Raw genomic sequence first — 19520 nt, forward strand, 5'->3', positions numbered from 1 at the left:
TGACACAATGAATATTGCAATGGAAATTAGATTTTTGTCATGCAAAAACTGTGTTTTATTACTAGAAAACAAATTCATGAATTAGCTGCTATTATTGAGATACTCATTGGTGATATGCACACTATGTTCTTTGGCCTTGCTGTGCCACCCCTGGCAATATTGTACTGGACTATTTTTGCTTTGTTTTCATTTTTATTTTAAATTTAAATGTAAAATTATTTTAAATAATTTAAATTTAAAAATAAATTTTTATTATTATCATGATCATCATCATCACTTGCCCTTTAGCTATTGTTTTGGCATGAAAAGTAATAGCTATGTATATCAAGCATAGTGCCAGTTTTCAACAGCCCCAGTTTTAACTTGCCAAGCTGAAAGATTACGATGTAGAGTACCTATTGTATCCAAGCATCACCAAGAGGTCCCACTGGAGGACTCTTATATGACACCTCACTATTGTTGAAACTGTGGCAGCAAGAGTGCCAAAGGACAATTTTCTCAACAGAGGCTAGCAACTTTGACCAAATAGTGGTATTTGCCAGCCATTTTCTTCAACCCATCCTATAAACCATGATGAATTAAGGTTATTTGGATTAACCAATAAAGCAAAATGAAAATCAAACTTAAAATATAACTATATGAGTTCTCATATAGGTATATTTAAAGGATGTTGAGTATAAACAAAGTAAAGACTGAGCTGTTCCCCTATTCAAAAGGGGTCACCACAGCAGATAGCTCTGCATATTTGATCTTGACAATTTTCACAACAGATGCTCCTCCCAACATAATCCCAGAGGCATTTGGGTGTCCTTTCGCGTGTTAGGAAAATGTGTAAATCACTGCAATATGGCGTTACAAAGTAAATTGAAACGTACAGGTAGTTTTAGGAAAAAAAGAAAAACATCCCTTTAAACTTTTACATCTGCTAGTTTTATATCCACTTGATAACCAAGTGCTCAAGATCTACTTGGATACAAAAATCCGCATGCACACACACACACACGCACGCACACACACACACACACACACACACACACACACACACGTGTGTTAGTCACCATAGTTCTGGCATATTAGAAAGCTGTAGTCACATACTCTGAAAGCTGTTACAACAGATGACAGTTGACTGACTGTTGTATGTTTGTGTGTGTCATCCATATTCCATTGATCTTTTGTAAGAGCATATGTCTCTGACTGTGTGTATTCAAGGAAACATTATTGCATAGCACACGGGGGTGCTGTTGTGTGGCTGCATGCTCATGTAAGAGAGTGTGTGTGCATACAAACACTAGAGGGGCTTTTCTGAATGTCATCCGGAATGAGCAAGAGGCTGCTTCTGCCAGTGGCACCGCTGTGGTCTCCACGGTAACCAGTGTTAAAATGCTGCCATGCTGCTCCAAGGAGACACTGAGGTAGGTTGGTATTATGGGATGATGAGCTACACTAATACGTCAGAGAGCACATGAGGGATGAAAAATTGTTATAATGTTAGCAAAACTACAACTGGCCAGACAAGACATCTGTTCCATTAGCAGCAAATGTATTACAAATCTGTGACTTAACCCTCACTGCTCTTTTTTTTGGAATGACCATCTTCTGCACTGGCAGCTGCCAGTTTTATTGTTTACTGCTATCTTCATTGCTGCTAACGAAGACTTTTTACACTGATCCTTCACAACAGGAAACCTGTTCTGTAGTATTGATGCACAATGGCTAGATTCATACTGACAATCCAGAGGTCCTGTATTATGAGGTGCCAAACCAAAGTTTTATGGGACAAGTATGTTGGAGGCATTCCAGTAGAGCAGGACTCACTTAAACACTAGAAAAGTGAATATTCAAGACAGTGTTTGCCAGCTGTGTTATACATGCATAATATACACAGTTGCCAACTGCTAGTGGCAGCCCATTCTCCAAAGACCCCAATTAAGAACTGCATTTATTTACATATGTAAAACTTAACCATAATAAACCATAGATTCTTTTTCAACATGCCAGGTGACACTAGCATTACAGAGCATACCCACAGTTCTGCACTGGCCACAATAGTATGAGGTGATGAGTTCATGAATCTCTTTTAAAGAAGGAGCGAGCAAAGATAAAAAAAAGTTGAACTGATGAACTTGAGTCATTCTCAAGTTATGGGGTCATTTGAACTGTTTTATTCTTTGTTTTCACTTTGTTTTTCACTGGCACTTTTATTTTTGGTTTAACACATTTGTTGGGTTAAGGCAGCAGAACTGTGATTCTAATAAACTGTCAAACCAGTGGAAACTGCTATTGTTGACCAAAGACAAATGAGGAGGAGAGGGGGCACGGACGTAGTCAAGGACGACATGCAGAGGGTTGGTGTGACAGGGACACAGTGAAAGGGAAACAGATGATCCCCTGTGGGGACTCATAAAAGAAAGAGCTGAAAGAAGAAGAAGACAACATTAACCTTACATAAACTAAAATAACACTTAACAGTAATAATGGATTTAAATGTAACCCCATGGTCCTCTGCAAGCATCTGTTTGTGAGTAAGACACCGGCTTTAAAAAGCTGGGAAAAAGACAGGGATAATATTTGATTTTTACAGTTGGAAAAACGAATGCATAAAATGAGAACATTTGTACTTTTTTCATTTTGTTTTCTTTAAAATTATATCATGAGCTTTGGTACAGCTTTTATCAGTCATGCACTTAAGATACAGACTGACCAACAATGTTTAAAAGCTGTTATGTACCTTCAAATTTCCTGGGATTTTTATTTTTTTTATTTTACTTTACTAGTTCTTTTAAACCATGCCTCAAAAAGATGCCTCAAATGCCTCAAAAAGATCTTGGAACATGAATAAATAAAAACAGACTTAAATATAAAGTAAATAACAAATATATAGCAACAAGATAGCAATAAAACACAATTTTAGTTATTGTCAGGGGTATTAAATCACACTCTCTCTCTCTCTCTCTCTCTCTCTCTCAAAAACACACAAAAGTTATCACACATGACACCTCACAGCCTGATGAATGGACGGTTCCAGTAACGGACTGGAACAAAGTTGGAAACAGCCAGCAGTTCCGAAGTACATCAAAGCAAATATACAAGAACTGCACATACCCACATCCCCCAAACTGTGCTGAAAACACAGGTACATTGTAGTATCTTCAAAAGAAATAGATTCAAACAATAGGCGCTGTACTTTATGAGTCCGCAGGGTATTATGTGCGGCACCAAATGACAAATATTAATTTTCATCAAACAATTCGCCCTCTATCTCTCACTCCTGCTGTCTGTCTGTGTGCGCGCGTGCGTGCATGTGTGTGTGTGTGTGTGTGTTTATGTATGTGTGTATGTCTGCTCCTCTTGGCCTTTCCTCAGCTGTGGACCCCTGGGATACAATGGGCTGCTATTTGAAGCCCAGGACCTAGTTTCACTACTACCATGGGCTCTGTCTTAGATGCACATTTTAAAAAAAGAAAAGAATGAGACAGAGAAGGAGTGTTGTGACTGAAATTAAATTGTTAAGTGTACAGTTTGAGGGTTTGTCTCACTAGACCAGTCTATGTCAAATTAATAGAAATCAGGTCAATCTAATTAGAAACAAATGCTACATTTTTCTTTTCATTCCATAACATCAAACTAACATAGGTTGCCCATGTGATGAATTACTGACAGTGTTGGGTGTAACCCACTAATTTAATCACAAAGTAACTTATCTCTCTCTCTCTCTCTCTCTCTCTCTCACTCACACACACACACACACACACACACACACACACACACACACACACACACACACACACACACACACACACACACACACACACACACTAATAAAAAGTCAGATGGTAACAAAGAGAGGGAAGTAAGTCAGAAATGAGGGGATTGCACTACCAGAAGGCATCACAGTCAGTGTCAGAATGAAACAAAGATCTGTACATCAAAAAGATGTACAAAGCTTAGTGATTATATCAGGAAGCAGAAACACAAGAATGCATAATGTATACTATATGCTGCTGATATGTTGTCTAATTGGTAACCTGTGCTATTTAAATTATCTTTAAATGGCACTGTGGATTCTACCACTTTCAACATTTTGTATCACCACCTCAAAATGGACCCCAGTCACACAGGCCTAGAGACTAGTCAGCAACTCCCTATCAGGAGGGGAAAATGTGACTGTATGGAAGACACCAACTTTTCTGCACTTACACTACACTTACCATTAACTCCCCAAGCAGCAGTGAAACTTGAAAAAATGAAAGTTGGCCATTTACCTTCAAAGGGGAAGTTGTGGATTACCACTGCAACCAACACATTTCACACAGCACAACTTTCATTTTAAACATGACAATACTTTTCACAGTTTGACTACTGCTTGGGGAGCAGTTTGAGAGCATTTGCAGACCTGTTAGTCTTCCATGCAAATAACTGTTGATCGCAGCAACCTGCTACCACCCAAAGTAATTATAAAGCAATTATTGTTGAATATTTCTACCTTTTTGCAACCAGTTTCACCCTAGCAACTTCCAGCAATCCATCAACTCACCAATCAGTTGCAGAAAATACATTTTTACCCTGGTGACCGGTGGCTGCCAGACGATCACCAACATGTCACGGAGGCCTAAATGAGCTTTTGTGCACAACAAATTTCCAAAATCTAAAGGCTAAACACCTGTACTCCTAAACATCCTCAAACTGACCATAAATCTGAGTCATTATTTCCCCACAAGTCACATAAAAACAGGAGATTATACCTTCCATGAAGGTATGAATTATTATACACTCAACAAAAATATAAACGCAACACCTTTGTTACTGCTCCCATTCCCCATGGGATGGACGTAGAGACCTAAAATTCATTCCAGATACACAATATAACCATCCCTCCCAAACAGTGGTCACAAATCAGTCCAAATGTGTGGTAGTGGGCACATCTGCTATATTGAGATAATCCATCCCACCTCACAGGTGTGCCACATCAGGATGCTGATCTGACATCATGAGTAGTGCACAGGTGTACCTCAGACTGCCCACAACAAAAGGCCACCCTGGAATGTGCAGTTTTTTGCGCTATTGGGGGTCTGGGGACCCAGAACCGGTCAGTATCTGGTGTGACCACCATTTGCCTCATGCAGTGCAACACATCGTCGCATGGAGTCTATCAGATTGTCAATTGTAGCCTGTGGAATGTTGGTCCACTCCACGTCAATGGCTGTGCGAGGTTGTTGGATATTCGTGGGAACTGGTACACGCTGTCGTATACGCCGGTCAAGCACATCCCGAACATGCTCAATGGGTGACATGTCCGGTGAGTATGCTGGCCATGCAAGAACTGGGACATTCTCAGCTGCCATCTGCCCTGAACAATGTGAACCATGATTCATCCGTGAAGCGCACACCTCTCCAACGTGCCAGACGCCATCGAATGTGAGCATTTGCCCACACAAGTCTGTTACGGCGACGAGCTGGAGTCAGGTCAAGACCCCGATGAGGACGACGGGCATGCAGTTGAGCGTCCCTGAGACGGTTTCTGACAGTTTGTGCAGAAATTGTTTGGTTGTGCAAACCAATTGTTCCAGCAGCTGTCTGGGTGCCTGGTCTCAGACGATCTTGGAGGTGAACCTGCTGGATGTGGAGGTCCTGGGCTGGTGTGGTTACACGAGGTCTGCGGTTGTGAGGCCGGTTGGATGTGCTGCCATATTCTCTGAAACGCCTGTGGAGACGGCTTATGGTTGAGAAATGAACATTGAATGCACGGGCGACAGATCTGGTTGACATTCCTGCTGTCAGCATGCCAATTGCATGCTCCCTCATTGCTTGTGGCATCTGTGGCATTTTGCTGTGAGACAAAACTGCACATTCCAGGGTGGCCTTTTGTTGTGGGCAGTCTGAGGTACACCTGTGCACTACTCATGATGTCAGATCAGCATCCTGATGTGGCACATCTGTGAGGTGGGATGGATTATCTCAATATAGCAGATGTGCCCACTACCACACATTTGGACTGATTTGTGACCACTGTTTGGGAGGGATGGTTATATTGTGTATCTGGAATGAATTTTAGGTCTCTACGTCCATCCCATGGGGAATGGGAGCAGTAACAAAGGTGTTGCGTTTATATTTTTGTTGAGTGTATTTGATTGTGTCCTTCTCACTCAAAACTATGACAATATACATCTTGCTTTTCTGAAGCTCCATCAAATGGATCGCCCTCCTTCCCAGAAGCAGGTGGTAACAGTCCATCATACAAAACTGTCATAACGCCAATGTCATTGTGAGCTAATACTGGGCTAAATGATGGAACCCATATGGCATATATTCAATATATATATATATATATATATATATATACCCAAAGATATGATAAAAACTTTTAATAATGGCAGCAGATATTATAAATCCATTCTGATCGTGTCACTCACATTTTTCTTTCCATTCTTCCTCAGTCATTAGAAAATAATGCTGAATTTGTCCTCGGATATGACCTAACAGCTGATTTGCATGACTAAGAGTGCAAATTCTGTGGTCCTTTCAATCTCTGTGATTCCTTAGTGCTGTAATTGTGCTTCTGTGGTGCAGTCATGGAGCTTTCTAAATGAATGAGCTGAAGGAAAACAAGCTTATTTCCTTTCTGTGACATTAATAATTTGCCATGCCGAGTATAGTTTCATTATTTAAAAAAAAAATGCTGCCCTGAACAACACGTACTCATGATAGAGGAAGAATCTAACCAAAGCTGCTGCAGAGATGGATAAGTGAGAGAGGAATGAGAGAGATGAGAGATGAGAATACGAGTTGCAGGAGGATGAGGCGACTAAAGGAGGCATTAATATGCATTGTTGCAGACATTCCATGTAAATAGCCCTTTCTCCCCTTGCTCGTCTTGGTTTCCTGTTTTTATGCAGACACATATAGCCACGAGTGCAGGTACATGTAGGAGACAGCCATTGTTGTCAGTCTCTGGTGCATCAAAACCAATATCAGTTCCCTCCAAATTAATTACAAGCTCTCTCCCTGGCCTGCTTCTGTAATAAGTCTCTCAGGGAGCACAAGTGATGGGCTATACTGTGTCCTGTTCCTTCCTCCACAGGCCTGACAGCTATTTCCCCCTCAGCTGTGGTCTTTCAGCGCCTAATACAACCCACCTCCTCACCACCACTTCCCTTCTGCCCTCACGCTGCGTGAGAGAGGATGAACCTGTGAGACAATCACTCCCTGAATTGGCTTTGTGTCAAGGAGAATTAAGTCATGTTCCATAATGGGATCAGCACCACAGAAACAGCCCCCATGTGTGATGCGCTGGCACAGTGTGGATGTATAACGACTTGTTGATTATCAGTGTGTGTAGATCAAATATTCGGTCACAGTGTGGCAGGATATTAATGTGATGAAATGGCCTCGATGGTTCAGGGTGCAGCAGCAATGAGATTTTGATCAGTCATCTTCCTGGCTACTTGCTAAACACACCATTATACAAACTGCAGTGGTGTTTGGTAAACCAAGCTTGGTAACAAATAATTCAAAAATGCAGTAAGGTTAGACTTTCTTCAGAGTGATGCACAAACTTGCAAGGAATCTAAAAAACCCAAAGCCCTTGGTCTATGGCTATGGCTGCTGAGGTATGAAATCTGAGGTCTAAGCTGCCCCTGACAGCCAAAAATGGAGATGTGTAAACCAAGCACTCAGAAATGTTTCTAACACATAAAATCTGTAAAAATGTGTCCTTCTTAAGCTGCAGAAGCTAAGGTCCACAAACTCATTTAAACTATTGAAGCTAAGTCTATTTTGTCTAACATACATAAAGCCAGGGCAAAAACAACAACAAAAAACAGCTAAGCAAGTTTTTTGTATAAGTATAAAAATTAATGTGTTCAAGCGCTCTTTAAAAAAAATTAATTACATAAACGAAAACAGCTATTTCGTTAGTATTAGTAGAGACATAAACCACAATCTTCTGTTTGTAGTCTTTAAATCACAAACCAGTTTTAAAACTGAATGCTTCAGTTTTCTGTTCAGTGTTAAAAAAAAATCTTGGCCATGATGTATGGAGTCTAAGATTTGTAAGCAGCTTCTATGATATAAAAGAATGAGACCCTCTGTAAAAAACAAACAACCATTGTGCCTTTAAAGTTGTTCCGCTCTTAATTTTATTGCAATCCGGTTGTTCAGTCTGACGTCACTAGCCGTGTCTGGGTCTAAACTCCGCTGCAGGTCCATATATCAAACGATCACTATGGCATTACTGAGAGTTAAAAAACTGTCTAAAGTCTTTCATCTTTAATAAAATGATCAGCGTTCTGCTCTACCAGGTGTAACAATTGAGTTTAACATCCAGGCATCCATGAAAACGGAATTTATGACATTTAACGGAGTTAGAAGTTAGCAGGGAGTTAGCTCACTAGCTTCTATCTAAATACAATATAGCAGAGGTGTGGACTCGAGTCACATGACTTGGACTTGAGTCAGACTCGAGTCATTAATTTTATGACTTTAGACTTGACTTGAAAAAATGTTCTAAGACTTGTGACTTGACTTGGACTTTTACACCAATGACTTGGGACTTGAATTGGACTTGAACCGGTTTACTTGAAAAGACTTGATATTTTACCCCAAATATAAAATTTAACATGCATATTATATAGAGATTGAAAATGTGACGTCATTCACGGGTAGAACCGCAAAGGATTCTGGGAACTCGTGGCAAGCGGTACTAGCGCACGCAGGCTTTCAATTAAAATCAGTTATACAGCGATAAAAAGAAACACAAAAATGTCAAGAAGCTGTTGTATTATTAACTGCAATAGCCGGTCGCATGACAGCCACGGGAAGCCGACGAGTAAAGAGATCGGTTGTTATCGGATTACGTCGTTGAAGAGAAATTGTTCGAGCCATGTTTCCGAAGTAACAAAGAGGCGACTGGATTGCAGCCATTCAAAGACCAATTATAACGTCCCAGAACACTCCAGCTCACAGGTTAGTCTGCTCCAAGCATTTCCACAAAGATCAGTCTGCTGTTGTAGTTAATACGTCATTTTTCTTAACATAATTGGTGATATAGGTTACAAGCAAGTCTGGCGCTGAACAGAAATTGTCGCGCTATGCTCCTTTGTTTATTGTGCATAAATAGTGAATTGTCCTGACACAACATTGCGTTTCGTAGTGATGTGCGGATCGATCCTGAAATATTGATTCCTCCGATACCAGTCATTTATGTTCTAGAATCGATTCTCACATTAAAATATCGATATTTTAGTAATTTAGGGTAAATTTGTAGTTTATCATTAACAGGAACACAGTGGAAAGAAACTATAACATTGGATTGTCTACATTCAAAGGAACTACTTCCTCTTCCGCCTTTCATAGTCATGTGCGAAATACGGCTGTATAAATGTCTGGCAGCCCTTGGCGCGCGCACTCACAACAATGGCTGAGCGTAACTGTGTGGACGTATTTTACCTCCACAAACAGCTGAGACGTGGTTTGCGATACATGTGGCAAAAAAGTGAGGTATTGTGGCCATACTTGCCAACCTTGAGACCTCAGAATTAGGGAGACATTCAAAAGGGCTGTTTGGGGAGGGGCGTGATAAATACATTTTACAGTGTTTATTTATCGGATAAAATACGTTAAATATCACCGTTATTATTGGCCTGCCCGGAAACTGCCCGGGGTGTCCAAATTCAGAGGCTGCTTCCACCTGAGGACCCGGCCTTTGTGGTCTAAAGAAAGCCGGGTAGTACATCGCGAGCTCCCTCGGTGGAGTGAAACTCTGCCGTCTGCTCCTTGCTATCTAAAATATAACTGGTCGCTGGCGTAAACTCTCCACCATCTCACACTTTGTTTAATCAGTTTTCTGTTTGACGTTTATTCAGCTGTGTGAAAACCCCGGAGTAACCCTACCGAGGGATTAATAAAGTTAAATTTAATCTAATCTAATAACTTTAATCTCAGCCAAACCGATTTACTCACGAACAAATAAAACACTGAAAAAGCCAAACAATAACATTTTGAAGTTATCAAAGTGACTTATATATCATGTTTAACCCGAGTAGAGGGGGTTTGAAAACGATGTGTCGGTCGGCTCAGATATTTGAAGTTTACACAGCTACATTCTCACCTGAAAATATGTTAAACGTTTTTTTGCGACCCAGAAAGACAAATGAGAGTAATATTAAAACTAAGTAGCGTTGTTGGAAACTGGAATTGGCTGGGCCCGCTATGAATTCTGCGATATGGTTTTTCAATTTTGTTGTCCGGATGGAAAATCGGGAGAAATTCGGGAGAATGGTGGCTCCGGGAGATTTTCGGGAGGGGCACTCCCAGAAAAATCAGCAGGGTTGGCATATGGTTGTGGCAACATCACTAACCTTGTCAAACACCTCAGAGTAAATCATATCACAGAATATGAGGCGCGTATGTTTAGACAAACTGAAGAGGAGGAGAGGGACAGGTGTTGCTAGGGCGAGACAGACATCTCTCACGGTGTTATTTAGTGCTGCAGGCAGGCAAGGTGTTCAAATAGCGCACAACTTCAGATTTTTTATTTCTATATGATGAACTCTGCATTATTAAGTGATAAGAGCAAGTAATCTGATGTCCTGTAATCATTATGACGCTATAATTTGAGATACAATAAATAAAATAAGTTTTTGTACAAAGTATCGGTATCGGATCAGTATTGTCGATACCACCCTGAATATTACTTGGTATCGGATCGGAAAGGAAATCAGTGGTATCGCACATCACTAGCGTTTCGCCTCTGTTATTATGGTACATTGACAAAAACATATACTTTTATTCACAGGATAAAACAGTTGTTTTGTATCACTAATTGTCCAGTACGATTAAAGCATACAATATTATTGTCACTGCTACATTTCTGTGATGCTACCAGAAATTATTTCCACTGCTAATTAATTACCATTGAGCTCAAAGGTCCTATTAATAAACGGTTAACGAATGTGTATTTATGACGACGATTTGTGAGACTGGTAAACTTATGATACGTACGATGGTCTTTACTTTCTACACGGTGCATTTCAAGGTCCTGCACCCATCCGTCGGTAAACTGTACCTGGGCTTGTTGCAGTGACCGGAAGTTACTAAACTTCATGAGTGTATGCACTCACTCCAAGAACCGTATGATTATAAATATGCATATAAATATGCTACGATGAGATAGCTGACTTCATCTAACTAGCAAATGTTTTCCAGGCTACGTTGGTGATGCAGTTTTTTTTAATGTGTATGATATTTTTGTCATGCGATTTTAAAGCCAGTCCTACAACCGCATCCAAGAATAACATGCAGCTTATCTCAGAACTGTCGGTGAAAATTATTCTTGGAGCTAGGTTTAATTGAGCTGCATTTTAAAGAGGTGCAATTTCACAATTTGTGTATATTTTCTAAGTTCACTATTTTGTCATGTGTTGAGAAAAACACAGATATAAAAATTACATGGTCTAATATTTACATTTAGCATATAACTGCAACATGCTTTTTTTCGGTTTTTTTTTTTTAAAGACTCGAAAGGACTTGAAATTCAAAATTTCAGACTTGTGACTTTACTTGGACTTTTACACCAGTGACTTGAGACTCGACTCTGACTTGCCTGACATTACTTGAGACTTGACTTGAGACTTGAGGATAAAGACTTGAGACTTACTTGAGACTTGCAAAACAATGACTTGGTCCCACCTCTGCAATATAGCATGTCCTGACTGCGGGGTTTTGGAAACAAATTCAAACGTACAGCTCTGCTATCACTTCCAGCATAAATGAAGACAGAAAACTAAACAGCAGTGACGTTTGTAGGGTTACTGAAGTTTGGCTAGCTGGTATATAATGATGTGCTACGTGACCGCTAGCGACACAGCTATGTTAGCATAATATAAACAAGCTAACTTTTTTTCCACTCGATAAAAGTTAACGTGAGTGTTCTCGGTGGTCAGGAACAAATGTAATCGCATGGCAGGATGCTGTAAAAGGACCAAACTTCAGCCAGGAGAACAACTGAGATAATCCATCCACAATACGAGGTTAGTCATTCATATACTGCTGCATGGGCTGGGCTGTAGTTACATCCTAAGGTTTTAAAAACTAAGCTTAAATAAATGATTAGCGGTAATAAAAGCCGAGGGAGGTCAACAGTGATCACTGACTGTTTTAGGAGCTTTTTGAGATCAAATAGAAGAAGATACATAACATTAAACATGTTAACAACACAAAAGCCATATTAAACGCTACTACTTTAGACCCGGAAGTAGGATTCGTCGCGTCATCACTGAACAACCGGATATAGGCGCTCTTTGCAATGAGCTAATTTTATTTTGAAATTCGTTTTATTTTGAAAACCAGTTTCGGGAAGTGACAGAATGTCAGCCAGGTTTGTTTAGTTCCTAGCGGATCACATGTGGGGAAATTTAATCCAGCGACGTCTGCCTTTTGTTTGTGCCATCGACACCACCGTCTGTAAGTTTTCATTTGTATTGAATTGTAGGATTGTATTTTATGTATATTTTGTGAAAATATTTGCTGTAGATGAATACTTTAGTAGTTGTGTGCTAAAGCTAATGGATGTGTATTGGAATCTAATTTTGTTGTGCTAATGATGCTAGGTTAATTTTAGCTATGTTATTTGTATTTCAGTTTTACTCCATGAGGAAATACTTACTAATTAAAAGGAGTTGGACGCTACATCCTGACTTCGCGCGTTATTTCAAGTGGAGTTAGGCTACTGCTGAATTGTGTAGCATACACACACAAGGAGTGCAGGATAAAAGTACAGACAGCTCTCTATTTGTGCAAACACAGTTTTCATTTGATGTTTAAAATCTATAACTGTTAGCCATTTCTAAAGAAGAAAAGTTTTAGTCTGCAAATTGTATCTGAGGCACAGGAAAAACTGGTCTGCAAGCACATTCTTTAAACAAAAGTCTTTGGTGAACTACTGTCTGCACCCTGCAAAGTCTAGGGATTCCTGCATATATGCCTTCAGGGATTTTAAATGAACTATGATAGTGCCCACCTTAGTAGATGGACTAATTATTCATTTCTGAATATTACATATATCTATTTTATCATATTGTATTAAATGAACTATGAAGAAAATGGATAATTTACCTGAAGGTTGATTTGACAAGCATATAAAAGATTCAGCATAAATATATTATTATTATATTAATCTAAGGTCTGTAATTTTCTTTTCATTTGGGGTTGCTCTGTTTACATTTCAACTAAATATACACTGACTGGTAACTTTGTTAGGTACACCCATTCAACTGCTCGTCAACACAAATATGGCCACATGGTAGCAAACCAGTGCATTTAAGGCATGTAGACATAGTTGAGGTGATCTTTTAAAGTACATAATGAATCAGAATGGGTAAGAAAGGTGACTTACCTGACTGATCATGGCATGGTTGTTGGTTAAGAATTTAAAAAACCAAAAAACTGCTGATCTGCTGGCATTTTCCCACAACCTCTATAGGTTTTTCAGAAAATAATCAGAAAAAGAGAAATATGAGTAAGTAAATAACAGTGAGTTCATGCCATGTTGATGTCAGAAGACTGGCCAGACTGCTTTCAGCGTATAAGAAGGCAACAGTAACTCCAATAATCATTCCACCAAAGGCATGCAGAAAAGCATTTCTGATTACACATCTCTGAATGTTGACCTTGAAGCAAGTGGACTACAGTAGCAGAAGATGGCACCAGGTGCCATTACAGTCAGTTGAGAAACAGGAAATAGAGGCCAATATTTGCACAGGCTCACCAAAATTACTTCATTGAAGATTGGAAAAATGCTGTAGTCATAATTTGGCATAAGCAACATGAAAGCACAAATCCATCATGCTTTGTATCAACAATTCGGGTGTTCATGCTGTGAGTATATTTTCTTGGCCACTTAGAACTAATTGAGAATTGTTTAAAGGCTACAGCCTGAGTACTGTTGTGGCCCGTCTGTTTATGACCAGAGTGTTCCCATCTTCTGATGAATGCTTCCAGTAGGATAGTACGTCATGTCACAAAGCTCAGATTGTCTCAAACTGGCTGCTCGAACAATGGCTTCCCTGTACTGAAATGGCCTCCACAGTCCCCTGATCTCATGACAATAGGACACTTTGGGGATATGGCAGAACGGAAGATTCACATCAGGGATGTGGAGCCAACAAATCTGCAGCAATTGCGTGAGCTCTAAGGAATGTTTCCAGGACCTGGTTGAAAGAAAGGATTTCAGGTAAATGGGGGTCCAACACAGTAGTAGCAAGGTGTACTTAACAAAGTAGCCAGTTAGTGTAACGATATGATTTTTTTTAAAATAAGGAAAGTCACATTTGCTTTGCTGAGAAGTAAGTGTACAACATAAACTCACTCACAAGCAGGTGACACTGTTCTCCAAGCTTTCCCAGTTTCATTTACAGCAGAAATCCAGAAAACAAAAAAAACAAAAACGCAAATACTATTTTTTTTTAAATAAATAATAAAAGGGGCTCCTTACTTTCCACTTATGCTGTTAACCGGGTGACTCCAGTGGCAGTACAGGGGGAGCTGTTCCTCACTCTAATCCTCATGTAGCAACGGCAAGGATTTCCAATACTCCATAAATTCAGGGCTTATCTCCAGACAGTGACTAGTAAATGGTAAGCAATGCTATCAATCATGGAGCTCCCTGCTGTGTGATTCATAGTAATGTGTTTCCATTTAAAATTCCCCCAGGGTGGAAGAGAGAGGAAAGAAGAGTAGAGGAGAACAGCAAGTCTCTAGGCATCAAATTCCCCACAACAATCAATATGTGGAGCTCAAACAGTCCATGCCTCAGTCTACCCAAAGAAAATAAATGTATTAAGGTAAGGAAATGCTTTAAAGAGAAAGGAAACGTGTTTGTGTGAAAAAAGAATAATCAGGAATGGGGCATCAAAGTAAAAAAGGCTGGAAACATCTGGAAACATGGCTGCTTACATTAAAAGCCTGAGTGGGTCAGCTTTGAAATGCAGTGTCGCTAATGGTGCATTAGTTCAAAGACAGCAAAATTGAGGTCTATTATGGAAAAGAAGCAAAAGAGTTGGATAATGAGATAACAGCAATAGCAGATAAAGGTGGCTTCAGGACAACCTGGGCGATAGTCTGGGTGAATTTACAGACTTGTAAATGATCATTTTTATTTTCATCACCAATGGCACTGAACACTACATGTCAATACTATCATAGAAATGCATTTAGGTCCAAATATTTATTCTTACACACTGCATGCTCTTATATAATAAGATGAGCTTCATCTTATTATGAGCATCAATTTGAGAGGAAAAACTAAATTATTCATTAACGGTTGAGGAATTACAACCAGTCTTAAACCCCCATATTTCAGAAATGATGTTTAAAAAATATAGACAATAACACAAGTGCATTTTTATACTTTTCTAGAGACAATGACTACCTGAAGCCTGGAACCCATGGACATCACCAGAAAGCGTTTTCTCCTACCAAGTCTCTTTCCTGCATGTCTTCCATTTTTTTCCTCCTCCATTTAGTTTTCTCTTCAACATTTGAAGTGGAGACAGATCGAAGGGAGACTGGGTGACTGACAACCACAGTAGAATGTTTAGTTTCTTTAACTGTTAAATTCTTTTAGTTTATTGTCCACATATACTATGAGACAGTGTTCAATCAACAATGTTTGATTTTTTCCAGGCAGGGCTCTAGAGTGCGACCAATTTGGTCGCAAATGCGACCAAATTTTTCAGTGGTGCGACTAAAAATAAATATTTGGTCGCACAGGTGCGACCAACTGTTCCAGTAACAAAAAAAAAACTCTAACTCTCCGTGTGGTCAACAACAGACACACATTATGCCCCTATCGTGGACTAAACCAATCAGAGATAGTCAGGGGCGGGACCTCTCTGATTGGCCGTGGTCCAGTTGAAAGTGCAGGTGGAAGAGAGAGGTGAGTAGCTTGAATAAAGCGATATCAATTCATTAACGGATTCCACACAAAGACCTAAACACGGAGCGGACCCAACACATCAGAATCAGCTTCGTCTTTCTCGGCTTTCTCACTCGACGGCCCGAACACGGACACGCTGTCGGAGCTTAGCGATTCTTCGGGTCCGCGCTGTGTTTACGTCTTTTTGCGCTGATTCTGAGCTGCAGGTTTTTCCTCTCTCCAACCAAAATTCACCGAGCCAGCAGCAAAAGAAGCAGCAAACTGCGCTTCACATTTGATCAATGTCGTCATGAATTCCCTCTGACTTTTGCTGTTTTGCTTCCACCACGATAAAAATCACACTTCCTGCACAGCTCTCTCTCTCTCTCTGTACTTCAGGAACAGTTTCCCGTCTCAAATCTGTTTTCTGCATTATTCATTCGCTTATTACCCACCAGTCTAGCGTTTTTTACAGCGCTTTTTCTTTTTTCACTTAAATGACCTCGGACAAGAAAGCCTAATTTCTGCTGTTCAATACTGAAGAAATTTAAATTTCTTAAAATTATGCAAAATTGCAGAATATTGCAGAATATTTTTAAGGTTATCTGCTATAAAAAGCCAGACCAGGAAAATCTCCTTCATGTTTTCCTGTGTTTTATTCTCAGTTACTTTCACACAAAGGCCTCTGCTGTGATGTTCACAATTCTGATGAAGTCAGTACTGATAAATGATCAGAATTATAATATTTCTGACTGTCTGAGGCTAAATTGAATCAAAACAGGACATTGAGAACCGGAATTGAATGGATTATAGAAATCAGTGATGATACTCAGCCCTAGTGAGCAGCCTAGGCCTGAGAGAAGTGGATGTAGCTGTGGGTAATAAGAAAAGATGAAAAGAACTATTGATAACTTTTTTGTTAAGTTAAGGCCTGATCTGTCTGAAATTCATAGCCAGTGCTCTGACACGGTGCCATCAATATTTGAATGCTGAAAAAGCACAGTGTATCCAGAAACACATTATATGCTGCAATAAATGCACTGCCCAAGTGTCCCCTCTCCCCACGGCCTTTCAGCAGCAGACAGGAGCAAACAGGTCGTCAGAGGAGGCCAAGATGATGATTAAGTTTAACATTTTCTACAATATTGACAAAGCACTTTAAGCACAAGTTTGTTAGTTAATAATTTAGAAATTAATATTGTCTGTATGGACTTCCCCCCCCAAAGAAAGTGCACATGTAAAACTGCGGTGTTAAGCGATGCGGTTGAAAAATTTGAGTGCGCCTAACTTTTGTGCCGGTACGCCTAAATTTTTAAAGTTAGGCGTACCGGTGCGCCCATGTCAAAAAGTTAGTCTAGAGCCCTGCCAGGTGTTTATGAAGCTTTTTTGTAAATTCAATAAGTTAGTTCTGTACTCACTCATTTTTTGTGCTGCTATTCTATTCCTTTTGTCACTTCCGCTTTGCCATGCTGTCAAACTCAATTCTGTTGTTCTGGTCCAGTAGTTTTCTTGCCCTTCTTCTGTGAGCTAATGAGTGTCTCTGTGACCAGTTTTGAACAGTTTTGTTAAATCAAAAGTACTCAAACTACAGTACTGTGCAAAAGTTTTAGGCAGGTATGGAAAAATGCTGTAAACAAAGAATGCTTTCAGAAATATAAGTGATTGTTTATTGGCCCCAAATGTAATCTGCAGCAGGACAACGACACCAAACATACAGCCAAAGTCATTAAGAACCATCTTCAGTGTAAAGACGAACAAGAAGTACTGGAAGTGATCGTATGGCCCCAACAGAGCCCTATCGCAGCGGTCCCCAACCTTTTTTGCGCCACGGACCGGTTTATGCCCGACAATATTTTCATGGACCGGCCTTTAAGGTGTTGCGGATAAATACAACAAAATAAAACTAGTACCGGTACCGAAAAAAAGAAAATTTATCCATAACACACGTGAAAAGACCAAGGAAAACCGAGTAAACGATTAAAAACGATAACAAAACGCTGAAATCGATAAAAACCCTGAAAACTATCCATTTCACACCTGAGCCTCAACTCTCGCGGACCGGTACCGGTCCGAGGCCCGGGGGTTGGGGACCGCTGCCCTATCGCAACAATCATTGAGTGTGTTTGGGATTATATGACAAGACAGAAGGATGTGAGGAAGCCTACATCCACAGAAGTTCTGTGGTTAGTTCTCCAAGATGTTTGGAGCAACCTACCAGCCAAGTTCCTCCAAAAACTGTTTGCACGTGTACCTAGAAGAATTAATACAGTGTTGAAGGCAAAGGATGGTCACACCAAATATTGATCTGATTTAGATTTCACTGCATTTTGTTGATTGATGAAAATAAATGATTGACACTTCCATTTTTGAAAACATTCTTTGTTTACAGCATTTTTTCTCACCTGCCTAAAACCTTTGCGTAGTACTGTATATTCTACTTATTGAGCTGTGTTCGTTCATATTTTCAATAAAGATTAGTAAAACCCAGTCCCTATCAAAGTCATTTATGTCCTTGTCTTTTGCTTCCACTATGCTTTTTTTTGTAAACTAATTTTGCCTTTGTATTCTAAAAATAGAAAAATGTTTCAATTTGTGCCCTTTTGAGATTGTTCCAAAAAAATGAAGCCAAAAAAAAAACAACCTCACAGCAGGAGGAAACACTTTGCAGTTGGAAAGTTATCTCACAATATCATTTGTCACTGCAAGATATTAATAAAAGGTGGAGAAAAATTATTGTTATTATTCATTTATTTTGCTTTGTGATATAGTGTCAGTGTGGGCTCAGATGCATGCTGAAACAATTATTATACTGTGATTTTCATATTTGAAACTCAATGAGAGATGTCATAAGTGACACATAAGGATTTTTGTGACACTTATGAGGAAATGCAACCCTGCTGTCCTCCTCCTTCACAGCAGTACCAGCTGTCAAGGCAGAGTGTGAAGTAGAACCGCATCCTGGATCTGTACAAGTTTCCTCAGCATCTTTGTGAGAAATCACATGCTATCAATCAGAGTACCACTGTGAGACATATGATGAGCGCATCAGTCACAGGCTGTCCAGCTTTAACTCATTCAGTGGAACACAGATGAGAGAAAAACCGACGAGCACGAATTCTGTTAAATGCAAGTCATCTGACTAAACCATCGCATCACATATGTGTTCACACCTGAATTGCAAGGTAGATGCAGGAATTAGAGGATTGTCTGGGACTTTAACATTTTCTTTTACACCTGTTCAAGCTGTGGAGCTCTTTCCCACAGCTAAGCTAATGCACACACTGAGTCACATATTAGTATAAGTAGATAGATTTCAAACTAATAACACAGCCAGGATGTTTCATTCCTCTGATTAGTCAACCAACATTGCCAAGTGTGGTATGCACAGTGTGTACTTTCACCAAAAGTAATATTAAAATGTCCTGACAGATTCAGTGTAGCTCAGGGCTGAGGAGGACAACTGCCATATTCCCAAAAGACTGGATAAACTCGCATTGAATCTATGTTACAGTTTCTCTATGTGATGTGTAGAAAAACACACACTGTCACTGATCATTAGAGTCAGACAGTGCCTGTTTTGATGATGAGATAATTCATAGTCATAAATAAT

At 39.7% G+C, this 19520-nt stretch overlaps 1 protein-coding gene and 1 long non-coding RNA gene across 2 annotated transcripts in view; one reads left to right on the forward strand and one right to left on the reverse strand.

Annotated features, from left to right (window-relative positions):
- Positions 1-19520, reverse strand: part of naaladl2 (N-acetylated alpha-linked acidic dipeptidase like 2) — a 546561-nt gene that overhangs the window by 499204 nt on the left and 27837 nt on the right. The window lies entirely within an intron of this gene.
- On the forward strand, positions 12369-18607 carry LOC147301511 (uncharacterized). The gene is made up of 3 exons (XR_015127145.1): positions 12369-12459; positions 14707-14837; positions 15412-18607. It is a non-coding gene; the product is annotated as an uncharacterized LOC147301511 (long non-coding RNA).

This window comes from Aulonocara sp. 'chitande type north' Nkhata Bay, linkage group LG23, assembly GCF_057382095.1.
Source record: "Aulonocara sp. 'chitande type north' Nkhata Bay isolate Kocher_YH1m ecotype deep benthic linkage group LG23, A_spYH_male_GT1.1, whole genome shotgun sequence".
In the NCBI taxonomy this organism is placed as follows: Eukaryota; Metazoa; Chordata; class Actinopteri; order Cichliformes; family Cichlidae; genus Aulonocara; species Aulonocara sp. 'chitande type north' Nkhata Bay.